At 42.1% G+C, this 20,973-nt stretch overlaps 1 long non-coding RNA gene across 2 annotated transcripts in view; it reads right to left on the bottom strand.

Annotated features, from left to right (window-relative positions):
- Nucleotides 1–18,591, bottom strand: part of LOC123377736 — a 42,381-nt gene extending 23,790 nt beyond the window's left edge. Inside the window, exons 1-2 of one of the 2 annotated variants that reach the window (XR_006582297.1) lie at nt 18,483–18,541; nt 6,420–7,055 (exon numbers count right to left, since the gene is read on the bottom strand). This is a non-coding gene — a long non-coding RNA (uncharacterized LOC123377736). Of the gene's footprint in view, nt 1–6,419; nt 7,056–18,482 lie in introns of both variants that reach the window. The other variant, XR_006582298.1, reaches the window with a different exon arrangement.
- Nucleotides 18,592–20,973: the final 2,382 nt, after the last annotated feature.

Raw genomic sequence — 20,973 nt, 5'->3', positions numbered from 1 at the left:
AGTTTGTTCTAATAAAATGTTGAGTAAGATCATATATTGCAATATCATCCCCTTCTTGTTTTCAATGGGCATGTGAATCAAGGACTCCAAAGGCCCACTGCTTCTCTTGTTGAAGTCAAAACTCTCACTGAAGTCAATGATTCTAGGGTGGGGCCCCTCTGATTTACAGAATTCTTAGGGCCTGACACTGGGATGCAGGACAGACTTTTGTTGCTGTTGAGAGAGATGCAGTGACCTTCATCATTCTTGGTCACTGGCCATTACTAAACCTGAATATTTACTGCAATTTTTTTTGTTTATCTGCTTCTCTGTTTTGAGTTATGTACTTTGCTGTGCATCTGGGGATATTAATCTAGCGGTATTAAATTTATGGGACTCGTGTGTGTGTGTGTGTGTCCAGTTCTGGCTCGGATGACTCTTTGGAGAGTGCATTTGTGCACTTCGTAGATATTTTCTCTCTCTCTCTAGTGATGTTTGCTGGACAACCCAAAATAAAGGGTTGTTTTTTAAAAAAAACTTTTGGAGAACTAACATTTTGGATAAAATTAATTTGGGATCTGTTCTATGTCACTACTTAAATTCAGAGCAAGTATCTGTCATGATTTTTATTTTTGTAACTTTCTTTTGGCTTCAGGGTATAGAGATAATTGCCTTCTAGAATCAAGAAAGAATCCCTGCCCTCTCCCAGGACAGAATGATGCATTAGGAAGCAAACTGAGCAATAAAATATAGGTTACTGTTCACTTGTAGTGCACAGCTGAGATGGGCTGATGAAACCGCTTGCAACCACAACCAGAACTGCACAGTCTACTATCACCTAAGCTTAGAACAAACCTACTAATACAATCTCACATTCATAGTTCCTGTGTGGAATCATGCTTAAAAATTAATAAACAAACTATACTAGTTATTCATTACATGCATTATTAGAAAAAACAGGTAGATATTTGGATTGCTTTTATTGCACATGCTTAGTATCTGTATGCATGTACATGTATAACAGGTATTAATATTAAAAATAGTCCTGGAACCAAAACTCTGCATGTGAACACCCTGAAATTTGAAGAAGATTGGATCCATATCCAGACTCTACAACTCTGTTACATCATATGTTAAAATGGATACACTGTGATCTACTTTAATCTGTATGGGAAGCCCAGCTGATATACTTCAAATTTGGATATAAAGAAGTGTCCCTTTTGTCATAGTCTTAGTGTCTAGTGTTGAGCTTGAAGCTTTATGTGTTGGAAATTAGGAAGATGTTTCAGACTGAGGCACAATATTTCCTGCATTGGAGAGCTCCAGATGTATGACACCAATTCTGTGAGCAGGCCACATGAAAAGTGGAGTGATAGTGAGCTCTTTAGTAAAATAAAAGCACTAAAAACAATAATACAAAATAATAGCCTAGGGCATGTCCAGACATGATTGGGGAATGGTGGACTTTGATATGTAAGAAAAATGAATGGGTTAATTATACTGTGCAGTCATACTGACATAATAAATTATTAGAGACACAGAAGAACATAAGAACGGACGTACTGGGTCGGACCAAAGGTTCATCCAGCCTAGTATCCTGTCTACTGACAGTGGCCAATGCCAGGTGCCCCAGAGGGAGTGAACCTAATAGGTAATGATCAAGTGATCTCTCTCCTGCTGTCCATCACCACCCTCTGACAAACAGAGGCTAGGGACACCTCTGCAGGAAGTGGCGCGGGCTGAGGGATGTGCTGGCCACTGCTTCCTACAGCCCCCATTGGCCTGGAACAGTGAACTGCAGCCAGTGGGAGCCGCAATCGGCCGAACCTGCAGACACTGCAGGTAAACAAACCGTCCCGGCCAGCCAGCAGATTTCTGTGATGGGCCGCGTGCCAAAGGTTGCCGATCCCTGCCTTACAGTTGCGGAGATATAGGAAGAAGGGGACACACATCAGGGCCCAAATGGGGCTCTGGTTGATCACTACTTCCCACCACCCAACACAGATGTAATCAGGTTAAGTGGTGTCCATATAAAGAAATTAAAACTACTGATTATTCTTCAAGAAAGGCTTTTAATGACTTGCAGCTATAAATGCAACACGGAAGACAAGCACAAGTACAAGTAAACTTTTACTACTATTTTTAATACTGCAGCATTAATATAATTTGAGATCAAATTATTCCAACACTACCATTCTTAATACTATAGTGTCAGTACAACTTGAGATCAAAACAGCTAGGGCAACTAAGACTTCTTTACTCTGTTACTTTATTTTGCATGCAGCCAGACTATTTTACTTTAAAACCTTACCCTGCCAAGAATATGTTACCCTTTAGTCGACCGCTCTTTGCACTGGCCAGGTACAGATATTCGGTGTGATTCAGGTTTCCTTGGATCAGGGAGTGTGGGTCAGATGGTCAAAGAGAACAACATCCTAGACCAAGACGCACACACGCGCCCACCTGAGGCTCTACACATTGAATCTCATCTGCCCGCCATGTTTTGAAGCAGGTCAACCAATCAGGTTAGGCCAAATCTTTAATGTGATTAGAGTTGTCGCTTTGGCTGTATAATTCATGCTTACTTATTTTCTTGTAGCCAATTGTCGTTTTAGTTTTATAAGTTACACACAAGGAGATAACTTATGCCCGTATAGCCCATTGTCTTGACTGTGGTTTGTCTAATAGCCAAATGTTGTAAATGTGGTCAATGTGGGCTAGACAAGCTGTGCCGGGGGGTGGGGAGGGTACAACTTATCTCACTATATAGGAGTTAGCATAATGTGGTAACTGGTAGCAGAGTGTTTTGACCACAAGTCTGTTTCTTCTTGCAAAGCTTGCTTCTTAAAGCTAATTCTACAAGGCTCGCTTTGTGAAGCTTCCGGAAGTTTTAGGCCTAATACTGACAATACTATTGTTCTTTTTAAGCTTGACAACATTCTTGTTCAAATTAATCACAACAGCTCTCCTCCTAGCATATTTAAAGCACCCCCAATGAGCTGTGGTAGCTATGTTGGCAGGAGAGTGTCTCCCACCGACGTAGCACTGTCTGCACTGGAGCTTTTGTCGGTGAAATTTATGTTGGCCAGGAATGTGTTTTTTCACACCCCTGACTGACAAACGTTTTACCAACAAAAGTGCTAATGTAGACAAAGCCTAAGTCTGCAGTGGGGGGAGGATAGGTAAACAGCCCTGGAATGGGGGACATATGTGCTGCCTTTCCTCTGTCCTTGCAGTGGCCTTAGGACAAATGCAGCCATGAATCTGACACTGATTAAAAACTTTACACTTCTGTTGCACTCTGTTTTGCACACATGTAAGTTAATATACAAAGATGTATAAACAGGGGAGCAGGAGTAAGGAGGTGATTTTACCTCTGTATAGGACACTGGTGAGACCAATACTGGAATACTGTGTCGAGTTCTGGAATCCACATTTTAAAATGGATATTGAAAAACTGGAGAGGGTGCAGAAAAGAGCTACAAAATGATTCAAGGGCTGGAGAAAATGCCGTATGGTGAGAGACTTAAAGAGCTCAATTTGTTTAACTGTTAAAAAAGGAGGTTGAGAGGTGACCATGTATAAGGACCTTCACTGGGAGAAAACTCCAGGAACTAAAAGGCTCTTTAATCTGGTAGGAAAAGGCAAAACAAGAACCAGTTGCTGGAAGCTGAAGCCAGACAAATTCAAATTAGAAACAGACACAAATTTTTAAAAGTGAGGGTGATTAACCATTTGAACAAAACTACCAAGGGAAGTGGGGGAATCTCCAACTCTTGAGGTCTTCAGATCAAGACTGGATGCCTTTCTGGAAAGTGTGCTTCAGCCAAACATAAGTTATTGGCTTCAGTATAGAGGTAACTGGGTGAAATGCAATGGCCTGTGATATATAATCTAATGGTCCCTTCCGGCCTTAAACTCTCTGAATCTATGAAAGTGCTAAGTAGTGTGGAATCAGACCCACTGACTACGGTGTAGCTACTATGGAGATAGACCAGCCTAAATTAGATGAGGCTCTGGCGCATGATTTACAATATAAGAGTAAAGAAACCATTATTTGAGTTTGTGTAATTTTTAAAAGAAAAATTAAAATAAACGGAAGTGTATATTCTGACTAGTATAAGAGTTTAGTGCAATATTTACTACTGTGGCAGTTACTATCTGTCTAGTGGGAAAAGAAGTAGGATTTTTCACATTTTGAAATGGAAGTGGGGGGAGGGAGTTGTTTCCCCAAGGAACATCTTTTTGTGGTAGGTCATTACAAAGCAATAAACGGATCAGCAATACTTTTGTACCCAGTGGAGTACTTAAATATCACTGTGACTGAGACTTTGAAATCTTCCTGGCTCTCATGTTAAATCTATATGGGAATACAGATTTAGAGCTAAGCGGAGCACAATGACACAGAAAGCCTCTAGAGGCTACATTGCCCAAGAATGTTGATGGGAATTTGTTATTGTGTTTTACTGAGTATAAATAACAGCACAGTAGGAATTGTATCCATAGGCAGGCACATAGATTTCATAGGCTGGGGACTGGAGCTGTTTCTCCTCAAAGTGTTCACTTTGAATACATGTGTTTGTAACAGGCATATGCACACACAAAATAACAATTAGAATGAAGAGAGCAGTTGATATGTAAAAAGAAACAACAAGAGGAACTGGCTTCTCTGTGTAATGATTTGAACAACAGATACCACATTGCACACACATGCACGGTTAGAAGCAGTGGGGACGGTGTCAGACTCATGCACTGGCTTTTCAAAATAAATTAACATAGTTGTGTTCCAGGACGCTTACAAAAATTGTTGTGGCCAGATCATGACTGTATTTATGATTGCCAAAACATTTATTTCCATGAGGACCGTTTCCTTAAGCAGTGTTCTTCAAAGGAGGTCGGCACTGGAATTACTGATAGGCTGAGATTATAGTGAAGGTAGTACCACTCTATTTATATCTTTGGCATTTCTAACACCCTCAGCACCTCAGATTTAGGTGCCACTCTAGAGGTGTTACCGTACTTACTGTCATGATATGATCACACAACAGTGTTCACAAATATGTGGTTATTTTTGGATTACCATTAAGTATCAACAGCAAATATTTTAATTCTGGCATGTCTCAACTTTAAAAAGAGCAGGCAACCTCATTCCCAGGAACGACATAGGCTGTGATTCTGTATCAAATGGACAGATGTGCCTATGCAAAGCCCAATTTACTTTAAAGGACCTCTGTACAGATGCGGTAGATAGCCTGCCTCTGTATTGTGGTATCAAGGACATAGTCTCTAAAGTGTGTTTCTAAACAAGTAAAGCCTCGGGGCTACACCAGATAAGGGTTTTAAAGCAAAAATCCCCATGGTTCTCCTTTGTTTGACTTTATAGTTTGACTTTATACTCTTTATTCTGAGTAACTGAGTGTGTAAACTTTTGTTAATAGATTTTCAGGATTATTTTACACTGTATTATCTCTGCTGCCTAACAATAACTGTTTACTTCATCACGGCTACTCAGTCAAGTAAATGAGGTCCAAAATGTTCCTTCACTTCAAAGGATTGTACATTCATATCTAAACATCTTTTATTCTTAGAATTCCCCAGTATATTTTCACATATATTATAAGGATTAGTATTTGTATAAGTCCAATCAGCACCCTTGAGTGCATCCCTTGCAAAGGTCTACTTCAGTAGATAACTATTACACATAACTGTGATAATCATTTATATGTCCCCATTATGTATAAACATAAACATACATTTCAAAGGCACGGAATCAAAGTCGTCTGAAGGGTCAAAATATATAACAAATGTGATTAAAGGTGAATGTTGTTTGTTTGTTTGTTTGTTGACCTGTATAAAGGTGTGAGAGTACTGTATGAAATATTCTCAGTGAAATCCAAAGACCTCAAAACCACACTATTTTTTGAAAAATTATTCTTGTCTCTAGTGAACCTTTCAAGGTTAGGAATTTATTTTTTATGATCATCAATTCTCTCCTTGAAAAGCTTGATATATCAAAATTTTGTGTGTTTCAATGCAAAAAAGGAGCATTTAGGAGGGGGCATGAAATGGCTCAGTATGTAATTTTAAATATTTTCTTATGAAATATTGTGATAAGTATTTGGTATTTTCACTTAGGTCTTGCGTTAGATGTCACATAGGAACTGTCAAATATATCAGTATTGAAACTGAATGCAGTAAAGGAAGCAACAATAAAAAGTTGCTGGGTGTGGGGAGGAGTAGTTTTTTAACTTCTATGTGCAATACTTTTATTTGGACCTTAACCATAAAAAAAATCTGAAGAAAATATATACTTAGATTAGAGAACAGATAATTAATGGTTGCCTGTAACACAGAGCATGTTCAATCTGTGTAATTACACCAAATCAAGCAGAAACACTATTATCAGCTGTTAAATGCTATTGTACCACTTGGCTTTTTACCTTTGTTTTTCCACTTGAGATGAGACATGACACCTTAATTGAATATATCTTGATGCTGATGTCAAATTTTAAAATATACAAAAGTGTGTCTCTCTCCCCTCCGCTCCACCAAGTTCTGGTGAACAGTTCTAAAAGTAGCTGAGATCATTTTACCAGTGGCTGAGAAACCTGCTGTATCTGTGTTGTTCAGTGCATAGGTAATTTTACCTTGTAACAATGAAGAAAGACTATTTGGGAAACAGACAGAGACTGGCTAATCTGACTGATAGTTGATATCATCCTCACGACAGACTATCATCCATACATGCTGGGTCTTTTAGAGCTGTCAGCAGCCTTTGATATCACTGACCATGAGGTTTTAATGAGTTGCCCATGAATCCTGGCAGGCGTAGATGGAATCACACTACAGAGGTTCTGTTCTTTCCTCTTAGATGGATCCTGGAGGGTGGTGTTGGGCAATTGCTTATCTTCCCTGAAGGTTGTGTCATGTGGAGTCCTACATTCTTTTGTCACTCCTCTTGCTCATCATGGTTGTGAGGCAGCAGGGGAGAAGGGGAGATAATGAGACGGTTTGGCCTGCAGTGTCTTTAGTGTTGTGGACAATACAAAGCTGTACAGATTGTGCTGTCACCCTGCCTGGCAAAAACAATAGCAAGGGTCTGAAATTCAGTCCAGATGAAATGAAGAAGATGCTGTTAAAATGAATATAGCTTAGGAAATATACATCAGCAATTATTTTTTAAATCCAGACTGCAAACATCTGTTCTGGGTTTTTTTGCACTAGTCAGATCATCACAAATTCTGTATATTGTCTGTAGTACACGGAGCAATTATTCCACCATCTTATCCTGGTTGGACTGTTCTGACTTTTAAAAAACCAACCAACCATACAGAACCATTGACATCTAGTTCTTGGTCAAACCACTCCTTGTTAGAAAACATATAAACTTTTTAATCAGTATCCCACAATGTGTTACGATTTCTTCACTTCAGGCAGTTAGCCAAGCATACCATACGTTATTTCAGTCCAGCGCTGGACTTTCCCACAGCACAGAAATCATATGTCTCAATCATTATAACAGTTAATAAGTTTCAGGCTTGTCATATGTCCAGTGGTTAATTGGTATCACAGCAGCATTAGGCAGGATGACAGAATATTAGGGTCTGACTCTGGACACTGGCCAGTTGGACCTCCTTTGATGTCACAGCTGAGGACCATTTCCCAGAGGAAAGTATCTACAGCCACTAGATGGGTTAACACACATGCACACAAAATTGGAAAGAGGGAAAAAACTTTAGTATCTTCTTCCCTATTCCATTTTCCTTCTTAAAGCCTTTACTCCTGACAGCATTCTGTGCCAAAAAAATTAAAAATTCTGCACACAATATTTTAAAATTCTGCAAATTTTATTTGTCAAATAAATGTGGAATCTCCAGCATGGCATTGGGGTGCACAGGCCACTGGCTGCACAGAGGTGGGAGATCACTGTGCAGCTCCTGCTGCTCCCGGGACACAGATTCAGTGGTGAGGCTGCACCCAACCCTGACATGGTGGAAGGACTGGGCCTGCCACAGAAACACCCCTGGGCCCTGCCTCCCTTATGCCAGGTGCACCAGGTGTGGGCAGGCAGGCTCAGCAAGGCAGGTTCCAAATGTGGAGGGGCTTAGTGTGGGGGTCCAGGTGTGGGTTGAGAGGCTTTTGAGTGGGGCAATCTGGGTGTGGGCGGCTTAGTGGGGAATCTGGGTGCGGGGGGGGGATCTGGATGCACAGGGGCTTGCTGGGGGGTTCTGGGTGCAACAGTAATGGGACTCTGCAGGGGGGTCCAGGTGAAGGTGGTTGGGGCTCAACAGGAGGGGGTCTAGGTGTGGGCAGTTTAGTGGTGGGGGTTTTCAGATGCTGGGAGAGTGGGACTCAGGGGGGTAGGGTTCCAAGTGCAGCTGGTTTGGGCTCGGTAGGGTGGGGATCCAGGTGTGGGTGGCTCCTTGGGGTGGTCCAGGGCCAGAGGGAGTGGGGCTCATTGGGGGGGTTCTGGGTGTGGGGGGGTGAGGCTCAGTGAGAGGGTCTGGATATGAGGGGGTCTGAATGCACAGAGGTTGGGCGGATGCGGGATCAGCTTTCTGTACAGTGATCCCTCCCCCTGTAGCTGAGGAGCGATGGGTGCAGGAAGCACGGGGGCGGGACAGAGTTTGCAGAGCTTTCTGCAGCTGGGGAACAAATCAGGGGGTGGGTCTGACATGGCCTGGATGCCATGCTGGGGAAGAGGAAGTCCCATCTTCTTCAGCCCAGCCGGAACTAGAAGCTGAGCCCAGGCAGGGTAGAAGCCACCAGCCAGGTCTTCCGCAGTCCCACCTGCTGCCCTGCAGTGATTTACCTCTCTGCTGGCTGCCCTGGGCATCTGAAACATACTGCTGGGGAGGATCGCGTGACTGCTCTTGTGGTTTCCCTTTGCTTCCCCATCAGAAAGTCATTTTTCTGCGGGGAGACATAAATTCTGCACAGGTTCAGTGGTGCAGAATTCCCCCAGGAGTATTAAAGCCTACTTAATACAATGAATACAGGGATAATACCCACACTCTCCTTCTTTAAAACACCTCACAGTTCAGCTTGATATGACTTCAGAGTAGGCCTGAGTCCTCTAAATTGCTGCTGGACACTGTGACTGGGCTGCAGAAGGAAGCAGTTGTTTCTCTTTGAAATCTTGCCAATAGAGGAGTGCTAGTGGTGGCACTTCAAAGGGAGATGCCCATTTTCCCCTTCCAGCCTAGCTATTTTGCTCAGCAGTGCTACAGGACAATGTTTCTAAGGTAGCGGAGATCAATTACCGAGTCTTCAATAGTCAAGTGGTGGGAGAGGCCTGTATCCCGAGAAAGGGAAAACGGTTCGTAGGTAGCAGTTTTAGACCGAGCTGGATGAGCAAGCATCTCAGAGGGGTGATTAAGAAAAAACAGAAAGCATACAGGGAGTGGAAGATAGGAGGGATCAGCAAAGAAACCTACCTTATTGAGGTCAGGGGGTGTAGGGATGCAGTGAGAAAAGCCAAAAGCCGGGTAGAGATGGACCTTGCGAAGGGAATTAATACCAACAGTAAAAGGTTTTTTAGCCATATAAATAGGAAGAAAACTAAGAAAGAAGAAGTGGGACCGCTTAAAACTGTAAACGGAGTGGAGATCAAGGATAAACTAGGCATGGCACAATATCTAAACGAATATTTTGCCTCGGTCTTTAATAAGGATAATGAAGGGCTTAGGAATAGTGGCAGAGTGACTGATGGGAATGAAGGTACGGGGTTGGAAATTACAGTATCCGAGGTAGAAGCCAAACTTGAACAGCTTAACGGTAGTAAATCAGGCGGCCCGGATAATCTTCATCCTAGAATATTAAAGGAATTGGCGAGTGAAATTGCAAGCCCGTTAGCGATAATTTTTAATGAATCTCTGAACTCGGGGGTTGTACCGTTTGACTGGAGATTAGCTAATATAGTTCCTATTTTCAAGAAGGGGAAAAAAAGTGACCCGGGTAACTACAGGCCTGTTAGTTTAACATCTGCAGTATGCAAAGTCATGGAAAAAATATTAAAGGAGAGAGTAGTTACGGACCTAGAGGTCAATGGCAATTGGGACAAATTACAACATGGTTTTACGAAAGGTAGATCGTGCCAAACCAACCTGATCTCCTTCTTTGAGAAAGTAACAGACTTTTTAGACAAGGGAAATGCGGTGGATCTAATATATCTTGATTTCAGTAAGGCATTTGATATGGTACCGCATGAAGAATTACTGGTTAAATTGGAAAAGATGGGGATTGAAATGAAAATCCAGAGGTGGATAAGGAACTGGTTAAAGGGGAGACTGCAGCGGGTCATATTGAAAGGTGATCGGTCGGGTTGGAGGGAGGTTACCAGTGGAGTTCCTCAAGGTTCGGTTTTGGGTCCGATCTTATTCAATCTATTTATCACTGACCTCGGAACCAAAAGTAGGAGTGGGCTGATAAAGTTTGCGGATGACACGAAGTTGGGAGGTATTGCCAATTCGGAGAAGGATCGGGATATCCTCCAGGGAGATTTGGATGACCTTGTAAACTGGAGTATTAGTAATAGGATGAAATTCAATAGTGAGAAGTGTAAGGTTATGCATTTAGGGATGACTAACAGGAATTTTAGTTATAAGCTGGGGACGCACCAGTTGGAAGTAACGGAAGAAGAGAAGGACCTCGGAGTCCTGGTTGATCGCAGGATGACTATGAGTCGGCAATGTGATGTGGCCGTTAAAAAAGCTAATGCGGTCTTGGGATGCATTAGGCGAGGTATTTCTAGTAGAGATAAGGAGGTGCTAGTCCCGTTATACAAGGCGTTGGTGAGACCTCATTTGGAGTACTGTGTGCAGTTTTGGTCTCCCATGTTTAAGAAGGATGAATTCAAACTGGAACGGGTACAAAGAAGGGCCACTAGAATGATCCGAGGAATGGAAAGCCTGTCGTATGAAAAGAGACTTGAGGAGCTCGGTTTCTTTTCCTTAACCAAAAGAAGGTTGAGAGGAGATATGATTGCTCTCTTTAAATATATCAGAGGGATAAATACCAGGGAGGGAGAGGAATTATTTCAGCTCAGTACTAATGTGGACACGAGAACAAATGGATATAAATTGGCAGTCGGGAAGTTTAGGCTTGAAATTAGACGAAGGTTTCTAACCATCAGGGGAGTGAAATTCTGGAACAGCCTACCAAGGGAAACAGTGGGGGCGAAGGACCTCTCTGGCTTTAAGTTTAAGCTTGATAAGTTTATGGAGGGAATGGTTTGATAGGATAACACTATTTAGTCAATAGGTCAATAACGTGCCGCCACTGGTAATTAGTACTGAGGGTCAATGTTGGGATATTGAAAGTCTTTTTCCCGAGTGTCTGGCTGGAGAGTCTTGCCCGCATGCTCGGGGTTCAGCTGATCGCCATATTTGGGTTCGGGAAGGAATTTTCCTCCAGGGTAGATTGGCAGTGGCCCTGGAGGTTTTTCGCCTTCCTCCGCAGCATGGGGCAGGGGTCGCTTGCTGGAGGATTACCTGCTACTTGAAGTCTTTGAACCAGGATTTGGGGACTGCAACAGCTGAGTCTAGGGAGAGAATTATTCCAGGAGTGGGTGGGTCAGCTTTTGTGGCCTGCATTTTGCGGGAGGTCAGACTAGATGATCATAATGGTCCCTTCTGATCTTAAGTTCTATGATTCTATGATTCTATGATTCTATTTGTACTGCAGTTATGCCTAGAGTGCCAACCAAGATCAGGGTTCCATTGGGCTAAGCACTGTACAACATCATAGTAAGAAAGCTCACTGGAATGCTGATTCCTGTTCTGGTGTCAGTGTTTAGAAAGGAGGCTGACCAATTGGAAAGGGTTCTGAAAAGAGCTACAAAAATGATTCCATGTTTCAGAAAGCCTGCCTTTACAATACAAGGCTGAAGAAGCTCAATCTATTTAGTTTACCAGGAGAAGGTTGAGGGAAGATTTCATTACAATCTAGAAGTACCTACATAGGGATAAGATTTCTGATAGTAGATGGCTGTAAATGCTTACCAAGATCCAATGGCTGGAAACTGAAGATAGACAAATGCAGATGAAAAATTAGGCACAAATTATTAACAGCATGGGTGATTCACCATTGGAACAGTTTTGGAACATTGGATGTGATGGATTCTCTGCCACGTGATGTTTTTAAATCAAGATTGCATGCATGTCTTTCTAAAAGGTTTGCTTTAGCTCAGTTACAAGTTATGGCCTGATGCTGCAGTCATAGAGTGAAATCTCTGGCACATGTTATGTAGAAGCTCAGACAAGCTGATCATAATTTTCCCTTCTGGCCTTAAAATCTGTGAATTATCATTCTGAAGACAAGACAGACAAAGGGTGGGAGATGGAAACTATTACTGTCACGATTTCCCAGACTAGGAACTGGGGCAAAGAGAGATTAGATTATTTTTTCCAAGATTGCACAGGAAAGCTGTGGTAGAACCAGGAATTAAACTCTGATCTCCTGAGCATGTTTGCTTTTGAAGGATGATGCTGGAATTCTGAATCAGCCTTTTAATCTCAGGTTGCATTAAAATTACACAGGTGTAACTGACTATACACGATACCAGCCAGTGGAGAATAGCTTTGGATTTCATAAAATACTAATTATACACATCAATTTTCTACTGCTACCCATATTACTACTGCTCAGAGCTGTGTTACTGAACACTTGGTATACTTCAGGATTGTTTTTTTGAGTGGCTGGGTGGTTATGGTGAACTGGCATTAGTTCATTCCAAATGTTTAACATACTCATCAAGTTCAATTAATTAAAGATTTGATTCCAGTCCAATGGGAATTGTCTTGAGTATAACAATAGGTTTTCATTCCTGTTCTTAAAAACTTAGCAATGTAAATAACATTACTTGAGAACATTGTACACAACTGCAAAATACCAGTTTCTGTAACTGAATTTTGGTTACAGACAGGGGCGGCTCTAGTAATTGCGCCGCCCCAAGTAGGGCGGCACGCTGCGGGGGGCGCGCAGTCCCACGGCTCCGGTGGACCTCCTGCAGACGTGCCTGCGGAGGGTCCGCTGGTCCCGCGGCTCCGGTGGAGCATCCGCAGGCATGCCTGTGGGAGGTCCACCCGAGCCGCGGGACCAGCGGACCCTCCGCAGGCATGCCTGCGGCAGGTCCACCGGAGGCGCTGGATGACCGGACCCTCCGCAGGCATGCCTGCGGGAGGTCCACCGGAGCCGCATGCCGCCCTCCCGGCAGCATGCCGCCCCAAGCGCGCACTTGGCGCGCTGGGGTCTAGAGCCAGCCCTGGTTACAGAATATTTATTTGTTAAACCAAAACTGGGCAGTGAGACAGTTTTTTGTCACTAAATCACATTTAAGATTCTGAATTTGGAATGAATCCAAATATCTTTCAGGTGAATAATAGAACCAGAATTACTGGATATTAATCTTTCAAGTTAAAGATGCCCATTAGCATCAGACTGAACCCACTCATTTTTGACTCAGATCTTTAATGCTATTCTGATATCTGAGAATAATTCTGATGTATAATAAATGAATAGCTGATTCTACTCTCACTTATATTGACGTAACCCCATTGATTTAAATGGGTTACTCCCAATTTACACTTGTGTAAATGAGAGAAGAATCAGGCATTGGACATTTTGTTTTTATTACTCTTTAAAGATCTCAAGTGACAATTATCTGGGCACAATTTTTTCTTTGTTTCTTGACTGATGCATAATTGCTCTAAACTACCGAGTTTTTTACTTTATGAAACTACAACATTTAGTGCCTGTGATAGGGTGTTGGGCAAGAACTGCTGACTCAGCCTTCTGTCATGCCAGCTCCTGTTAAGGGAAGTAAATTGTAGCTGGCTAGTGAAAACCTGCGCCTAATTGGTGAATGGGAGACAGCTGCCCGGCCAATTAACCTAAGGCTACATAAGAGCTGGGAGGAAAGAAACCGGAAGGGGCAGGGGCAGGAGCAGGGGCAGGGAGAGGGATATTGCCTTCCTCGTAGGTGCAGACACTAGAATCCAAGTTGTGTATGCTTAGAAGTTGGTGGGAGCACAACCTGTAAATAAACAGCACCAATGGTTACTGAACTCCAGGGTCTCTGAGGCCTGGTCTACACTGTGGGGGCGGGTTCGAACTAAGGTACGCAAGTTCAGCTACGCGAACAGGAACTACCTTAGTTCAAACTAGCTCCGGAACTACCTTAGTTCAAACTACTCACCCGTCCAGACGCCACGGGATCGAAGTCCGTGGCTCCCCCGTCGACTCCGCCACTGCCGTTCGCGGTGGTGGAGTTCCGGAGTCGACGGGAGCGTGTTCGGAGTTCGATATATCGCATCTAGATGAGACGCGATATATCAAAGTCCGAGAAGTCGAACGCTACCTGCCGACCCGGGCGGGTAGTATAGACGTAGCCTGAGAGACACTGTCAGCACAGCAGGGTCAGGAGCCAAGAGGGCTCTGCAGCACCTTGCTACAGTGCCCAACTATTATTATTTATTTACTAGTTGTTGTTTGCTATTTGTATTACCATAGTACATAGGAACCCTGAACAAGAACTCCATTTTTCTAGGATTTGTACAAACAGAACAAAAAGTTGGCCCCTTCTCAAAGAGCTTACAATCTAGCTACAAGTCTAAAGCAGTGGGAGCAGCTAGAATGATGTAATGGCTGCCACTTCCAGTTTGCAAATTTGTATTGAAGTTGTTTTAATTGTTTTAGTAAAAAAAAATTAAAATAAATTCTGAAAAAATAGAAACTGACATTTTTTAAATAAACCATTTCAATTTTGTTTTGAAATTTACTTTAACTCCATTTTTTAAGAAAGATTAAAACTCAAAACTAACATTCATTTTGATTTAATGAAACATTTAGTCAACCCAAAATGAATTTTTTCTTCAACTTTTTGGTTTTTTGAAACATTTCTTTTGGGATCAATCTAAAACAATTTTTTTTCAGTACAGCCAACAAACATAAATATCTGTACTAGGAAGGAGTGATCAAAAAAATCTCAAAAATTAACAAAAAGGATGCACAGCTATTTTCATTACAAAATCATAATTTGTATACTTTTTGCCTTAAAGTTCTTGTGATCTCTTTAAAAAAGAAAACTTTTTACAAATTCCTCTACAATCTATGTTCCCTACTTACCGGTATTTTCTTCTGATTATAAAGGCTCTGGTCTTTATTTTACTGGCTTGCTAAATTAAACTCTGGAAACCCATATTTTGTTGTTGAAACTTAGAGATTGTCTGGTATTTTGGTTTGATCATTTGACGTAGGTCATCAGGAAGTGGAAGGATATTTCTGGGCATTATTTTTGCTGTTTCAGTATTGGTGTGGAAAATGGTCTATTTAGTCTATTTTTGGTCTAACCCTTCTGTTCTGTTTAAGTACATGGCACCAATCAAATAAGTACTGTCATAATCTGAAAATACTGTTGTTGCTCTTTACCAAGTTTAAATACTAGACAGTGATAGGCTCATTGCTAGTAATTCAGGCTAATATTCAAAAAAGCAGATTTTATGTCACAAACTTATGTGGTTCTGTATTATGAGCTATATTTTGCCATAAGTTATTAAACAGAACTCCCCATTTGAGTTAATGGGGGTTCCTATTTAAAACCAATGACACAATATGGCCCTATTTATGTACATTAACTAATTATTTAATTGCATTTTACATTTTAATAATTACAGGTCACATGTAATTACATCTATATACAGTAACTACATAACCAAAGGCATAAAATTAGGGTCATAGAGCCCGGGCTCCAGCCTGAGCCTGGAAGTCTACACAGCAGTGAAACACCCGACAGCCTGAGCCTGAGTCAGCTGGTCTGGACCAGATGCGGGTTTTTCTTTGCTGTGTATACCTACCCTGAAAGTCCAAGTTTGGGTGCTGGATCACTCTTGTCCACAAGTTTGTTGACCCCGTCAATGAATTCAAATAGAATTGTGAGGCAACATTTTCCTTTACAAAAGTCATATTGACTCTTCCCCAACATATTGTGTTTATCTATGTGTCTGATCATTCCATTCTTTGCAATATTTTCAACCAATTTGCCTGGTATTAAAATTAGGCTTACTATAATTGCCAAGATTGCCTCTGGAGCTCTTTTAAAAAAATCACTCCCCATGCAGTTCATATAAACCTGTCAAGGGCCAGATGTGGGACACAAGATGCGATAAAGACCTAAGCCAAGGAGACACAAAAATAAAATATTCATGCAGGAAACCAAAAATGCTGTGAGATATGTCCTGTCAGTGTAAATAACTCTTCCTATAATCACACAGTCATGATTCTTTGTTTCTAATCAACAATAAAAGGGAGTAGACCAAATTCATGAAGGTAACTTTCAAACTAAAATGAGTGATGCCCCCTTCAGAATGAAGTAGAATTCAGAAGTATAGATTCCATGGCCAAAAGAGACCATTGTGGTAATCTAGTCTGACTTCCTGTTTAACACAGGCCATAGGACCACGCCCCCCCCAATAATTCTCAGAGCAGATCTTTTAGAAAAAACATCCATCCATGTTGATGAAGAATCCACCACAACCCTTGGTAAATTGTTCCAATGAGTAATTACCCTCACTGTTAAAAGTGTACCTTATTTCCAGTCTGAATTTGTCTAACTTCAACTTCTAGCTATTGTTATGCTTTTGTCTTCTAGACCGAAGAGCCCATTATCAAATATTTGTAACCCATGTGTAGGTACTTATAGACTGTAAGCAAGTCACCCTTTAACCTTCTCCTTGTTAATCTAAATAGATTGAGTTTCTTGACTTTATCACAGAGCCATGTTTTCTAATCCTTTAATTATTTGCTTGGCTCTTCTCTGAACCCTCTCCAATTTATCAACATCTCTCTTGAATTGAGGATGATGTAGCTCCACTGAGGTCAATAGGGGCTGCACAGGATTTTAAATAAGGGCAGAACTTGGTGCATCAGAAGAAACTTATGAGACTCTATCCTTCATTGCACAGTAAGTGCCATGCTTTAGTGGGCCCTGCTAATTGGAGAGTTTGCAAAACATGACTGACATTTTTCTCTTCTTAAATGGCTGGTGGCTGGACCTGTTGACCTGACTTTTCTGAAAAATGATGATCATCTTGGCAAATAGATGAACATGCAAAGAGTTCTGTGGCACTTTATAGACTAACAAACGTATTGGAGCATGAGCTTTCGTGGGTGAATACCCACTTCGCCGGATGCACATGAACATACAGCTTTGGGGACTTGAGCTGTATTCCAGGTTGAGCTGTATTCTCATTTGTCTCTAGGAGGCAGGGATCACTTGTCAATCTCTTCCCCCCAGCCCCGTCTCACTCTCTGGGCAAGGCTGCTGAATTCCCACCATTGACAGTATGTGTGTAGGAAGTGACCCTCAAAGTAGGTCTTCTTCCGCCTTGTGGCAGTTCAACTGAATCTAGACAAGAACTTTAAAGGGGGTGTGGGAAGGAGCTCACCATTCAAGGCAAATTTCTCTGCTTGCCTGAATGCCAGGACACTGGCTCTGGTACTTCTGCTCTCCAGCCTAGCTTTCCAACTATCTCAGGGTAGGGGCACAAATGCCTCTCTGCAGCTAGCCTGCCTGCATGGGAAAGAGAGAGTGTTTCTCCCTGAGTCCTTCTACCCTGTTGTGACCACCAAATTATTTGGAGATTGGATGGGAAAGGAAGAACGGTTCAGTGTTTAAGGGGGGTCGCCTAGAACTTGAAAGACCTGGATTTGCTTTTCTGCTCTGCCACCATCTCACTGTGTGCTCTTGAGCAAGTCTCTTAGTAGTTTCACATCTGTAAAATGGAATAATAGCATTTCCCCACTTCATGTTGTGAGGATAAATACATTAAAGATTATGAGGTGCTCAGATACTACAGTGATGGGGACCATGTAAGTATCTTAAATAGATAGGTTGGAGGAGGAAAATTGGGAAGGGAGAAACAAGTGTTCCTTCTGCCTTTGCACAACCTGAGGCTGTGGATGTACCTGTATGAAGCAATAATAGCTTGTTGTATTCTCTTTTCAGGAGGCTGCTTCTAGCCCTGCCTCCTGCTGCTGACACAGAGAGTCACTCTCAGCAGGGATGGGCCTCCTCAAGCAAAAAGGCAGGTCTTCAGCCCTAAAATGACTAATATTAGTTTAATAAAAAAGACCAAGATTGGTCATATATTCACCGTGGCCCTCACTTTACAGAGAAGGGAAGGTCAGCAAGAAGCTGATGCCAGCTGTGCTTTATTTCTGAAGTGCTCCTTCATTTCTCATCTGTATGTGAGTGAGGCAGAGTACATGAATAGACTTTCTGATTGTGTGGACTGTATGTAGAGTTACAGAACACATTTCACACTTATATCCCAAAATAGGTTGCAAGTGGCCACAGCAAGCGGCCAAGCTATTTGGAAGCCCATGTTTTCAGGAAATACAGCAATTTATCTCCCATGTCACCAAAGGAGTGATGCGGCTGGAAGTAATTAAAAAAAATTCACATCTTATCACATTATGGCATTTTCAATAAGAAGATTTCTTACCTTTTAATAGGGATCTAGGATAAGATATCCGCAGAGCAAAGACCAGGTTTTCCTTTCACTTGGATTCAGTTTTGGGAATAACTCTGTGAGTAGGAACAGCTGTTAGCAGAAGTTTCTTGTCCTCAGCAAGAGCCAGCTCAGATTACACTATTGTAATTTGTGGAAGATCTGCAGTGAACATTGAGGATTGGATTTCCAAAAGTGCTCAGTATTGGTCAAACTTTGCTCTCCATTGTAATTAACCATCATTGAATGTCATCAGTATTTTACACTGGGGAAAACTGAGGCACAGAGGGCAAAGTTTCCAAAAAAAGGGCCTCAGGGAGTTAGGAACACAAGTGCATTTTATTTTCAGTGAGACTTATGCTCCCAACTCCCTGAAGTGCTTTTGAAATTCCCACCCAGAGACAATAAGTGACTTTCTTAGTCGCATAATGAGCTTGTGACAGAACTGGGGCTAGAATCCAGGTTTGCTAAGCAGTGGAGACATTTGTAACCTTTACAGGGGGCTTCACGGTGGTTCCAACAGTTAAAATTGTTGATCACATGAATCACATTTACTTCAAAGAACATGCTACAAGCTCCACTCACCATGCCACAAGACTTGTAAAGTCCATGAATTGTTCTTACAGAAGTCAAGGAAATTACAAGTTCTACAGCCACACTTCACACTATTTATAACATCTGTAAAACTTCTCATGGAACTTACAATATATTTGAAAACTTTATTATTTGACCCTAAATAATTAAAAATGGTCCTTTGCATTAGTTCTTACTGAGAAACTCTCCCTATGAGAAATCTGCAGTCTCTCTAATAAGCTGTTTTGTGTTGAATTGACAAATATTGCGCAATTTAGAAAATGGATTTGTTTTTGCTTTTTAAAAATTCCATATCTTAAAAATGACATGCCTGGCTAACCTCAAACTGGAAGAAATATAGTTCTACTGTACATTGGGCAAAGGCTACATGGAGGGTAGGGTGACCAAATGTTCTGTTTCAACTGGGACCGTCCCTTTTTTAAGCCCTGTTCTGGCCGTCCTGACTTTTTTTTTGGCAAAAGTGTGCATTTGTCCACTGATGGTCAGTTGGCAAGAGCAAATGGGACAACTGCCAACTTTTGCCAAAAAGGTGGGGCGTGCACCCCTAGTGGGGCACAGAGGAATGGGGGGGGAAGTGGCGATGAGAGGTGCAGGGAGGCAGAACAGGACTCCAGCGAGCGGTGATGCCAGGGTGGAGGTGGAGGGCAGGCATGGCTTGGGTGAGCAGTAATGCCAGCTCCATCTGTGTGTGGGGGGGGGGGCAGGGGCAGCATGGCTCGGGTGAGGAGTGACACCAACCCCACGTGGGGAGCAGGTTGGGCTTGGCTGAGAGCTCTGCATATAGGGAAGGCAACTCAGTTCAGCCCCATGCATGGAGGGGTGGGGGAGAACGGGGCAGGGTATGGGCCAGCCCCATTTGCGGGGGGTAGAGGGGTAGGGAAAGAGCCAGCCCCAGGTGCAGGGCAGGGCAGGACTTAGGTGAGTGGCTCAGACCAGCCCTATGCGGTGTCCCATTTTCCCTTTTAGGAAATACGGTCACTCTAACTGTAGGGTTGTAGGAAACCACTAACCCCTCCCCTCCTACCCTACTGCTCATTGGGCAAAGCAAGTTAATATCTAGGCCCAAAAGATTATAAAACAGAAAAAGTTAATAAATAAATAAAAGTCAAAGCAATGAAGTAGAAGAGCAAGGGCGGCAATACGCACTTGCCACATGCTAAGCCTTCTAGGAGGCATGTAAGTGGATTAAGATGCTTCTAATTGGTAGACAGTGGAAATCTCCATTGCGGGTTAAAAAAAGAGGCTGGAATTTTTTTATCACATTGAATTTCTCCATTAATGTTAATTAGGGATATGCACCATGTGGCCGAGTTGTTAAAGCCAAGGAGTTGGTGATAAAATGATCCTAGGTGTTCTAATTATTCTGCTTAGTTAATTTTCCATCGTCCTCAGTATTCTCCACTTACTTTCCAAGGCATCCACTGTAAGTAAGAATGAGACTTAAAATCTTTGGGGCCGATTTATGTACATTGTGAAGTATAGTCTTTACATTTGACTCCAGAATTGCTGTTTGTCCCTCTCTATCAGCTATTCATTCACTTAAACTATCAGGCTTCTTCTCACCTACCTCTTTTTATTTTTATTGATTGATTGATAGGAATGACTCCTCAAAGAGATTTGTCTAGTAGATGCTATTGCTAGTGTTAAATCAGTACTTAAGGCTTTTTCTCCCTGAATATATGTAGGGTGGTCTTTTCAAAGCACTCAATGATAGCCTAACTTTGCTTTCATTGAGGCAATGGTAAAACTCTCTTTGGCTTCAACGGAAACAGTATTGGATCAACACTAATTGGTTTTGAAAATCCCACCTACAATATATTAAATAATTTAGGGTAAAATTCTTCCCTCAGTTACAGCTATGTAATTCTCACTGATGTCATGGGGATTATAT

This window comes from Mauremys mutica, chromosome 9, assembly GCF_020497125.1.
Source record: "Mauremys mutica isolate MM-2020 ecotype Southern chromosome 9, ASM2049712v1, whole genome shotgun sequence".
In the NCBI taxonomy this organism is placed as follows: domain Eukaryota; kingdom Metazoa; phylum Chordata; order Testudines; family Geoemydidae; genus Mauremys; species Mauremys mutica.
The sequence above is the reverse complement of the archived record's forward strand: the minus strand, read 5'-3'. Positions and strand labels throughout refer to the sequence as shown.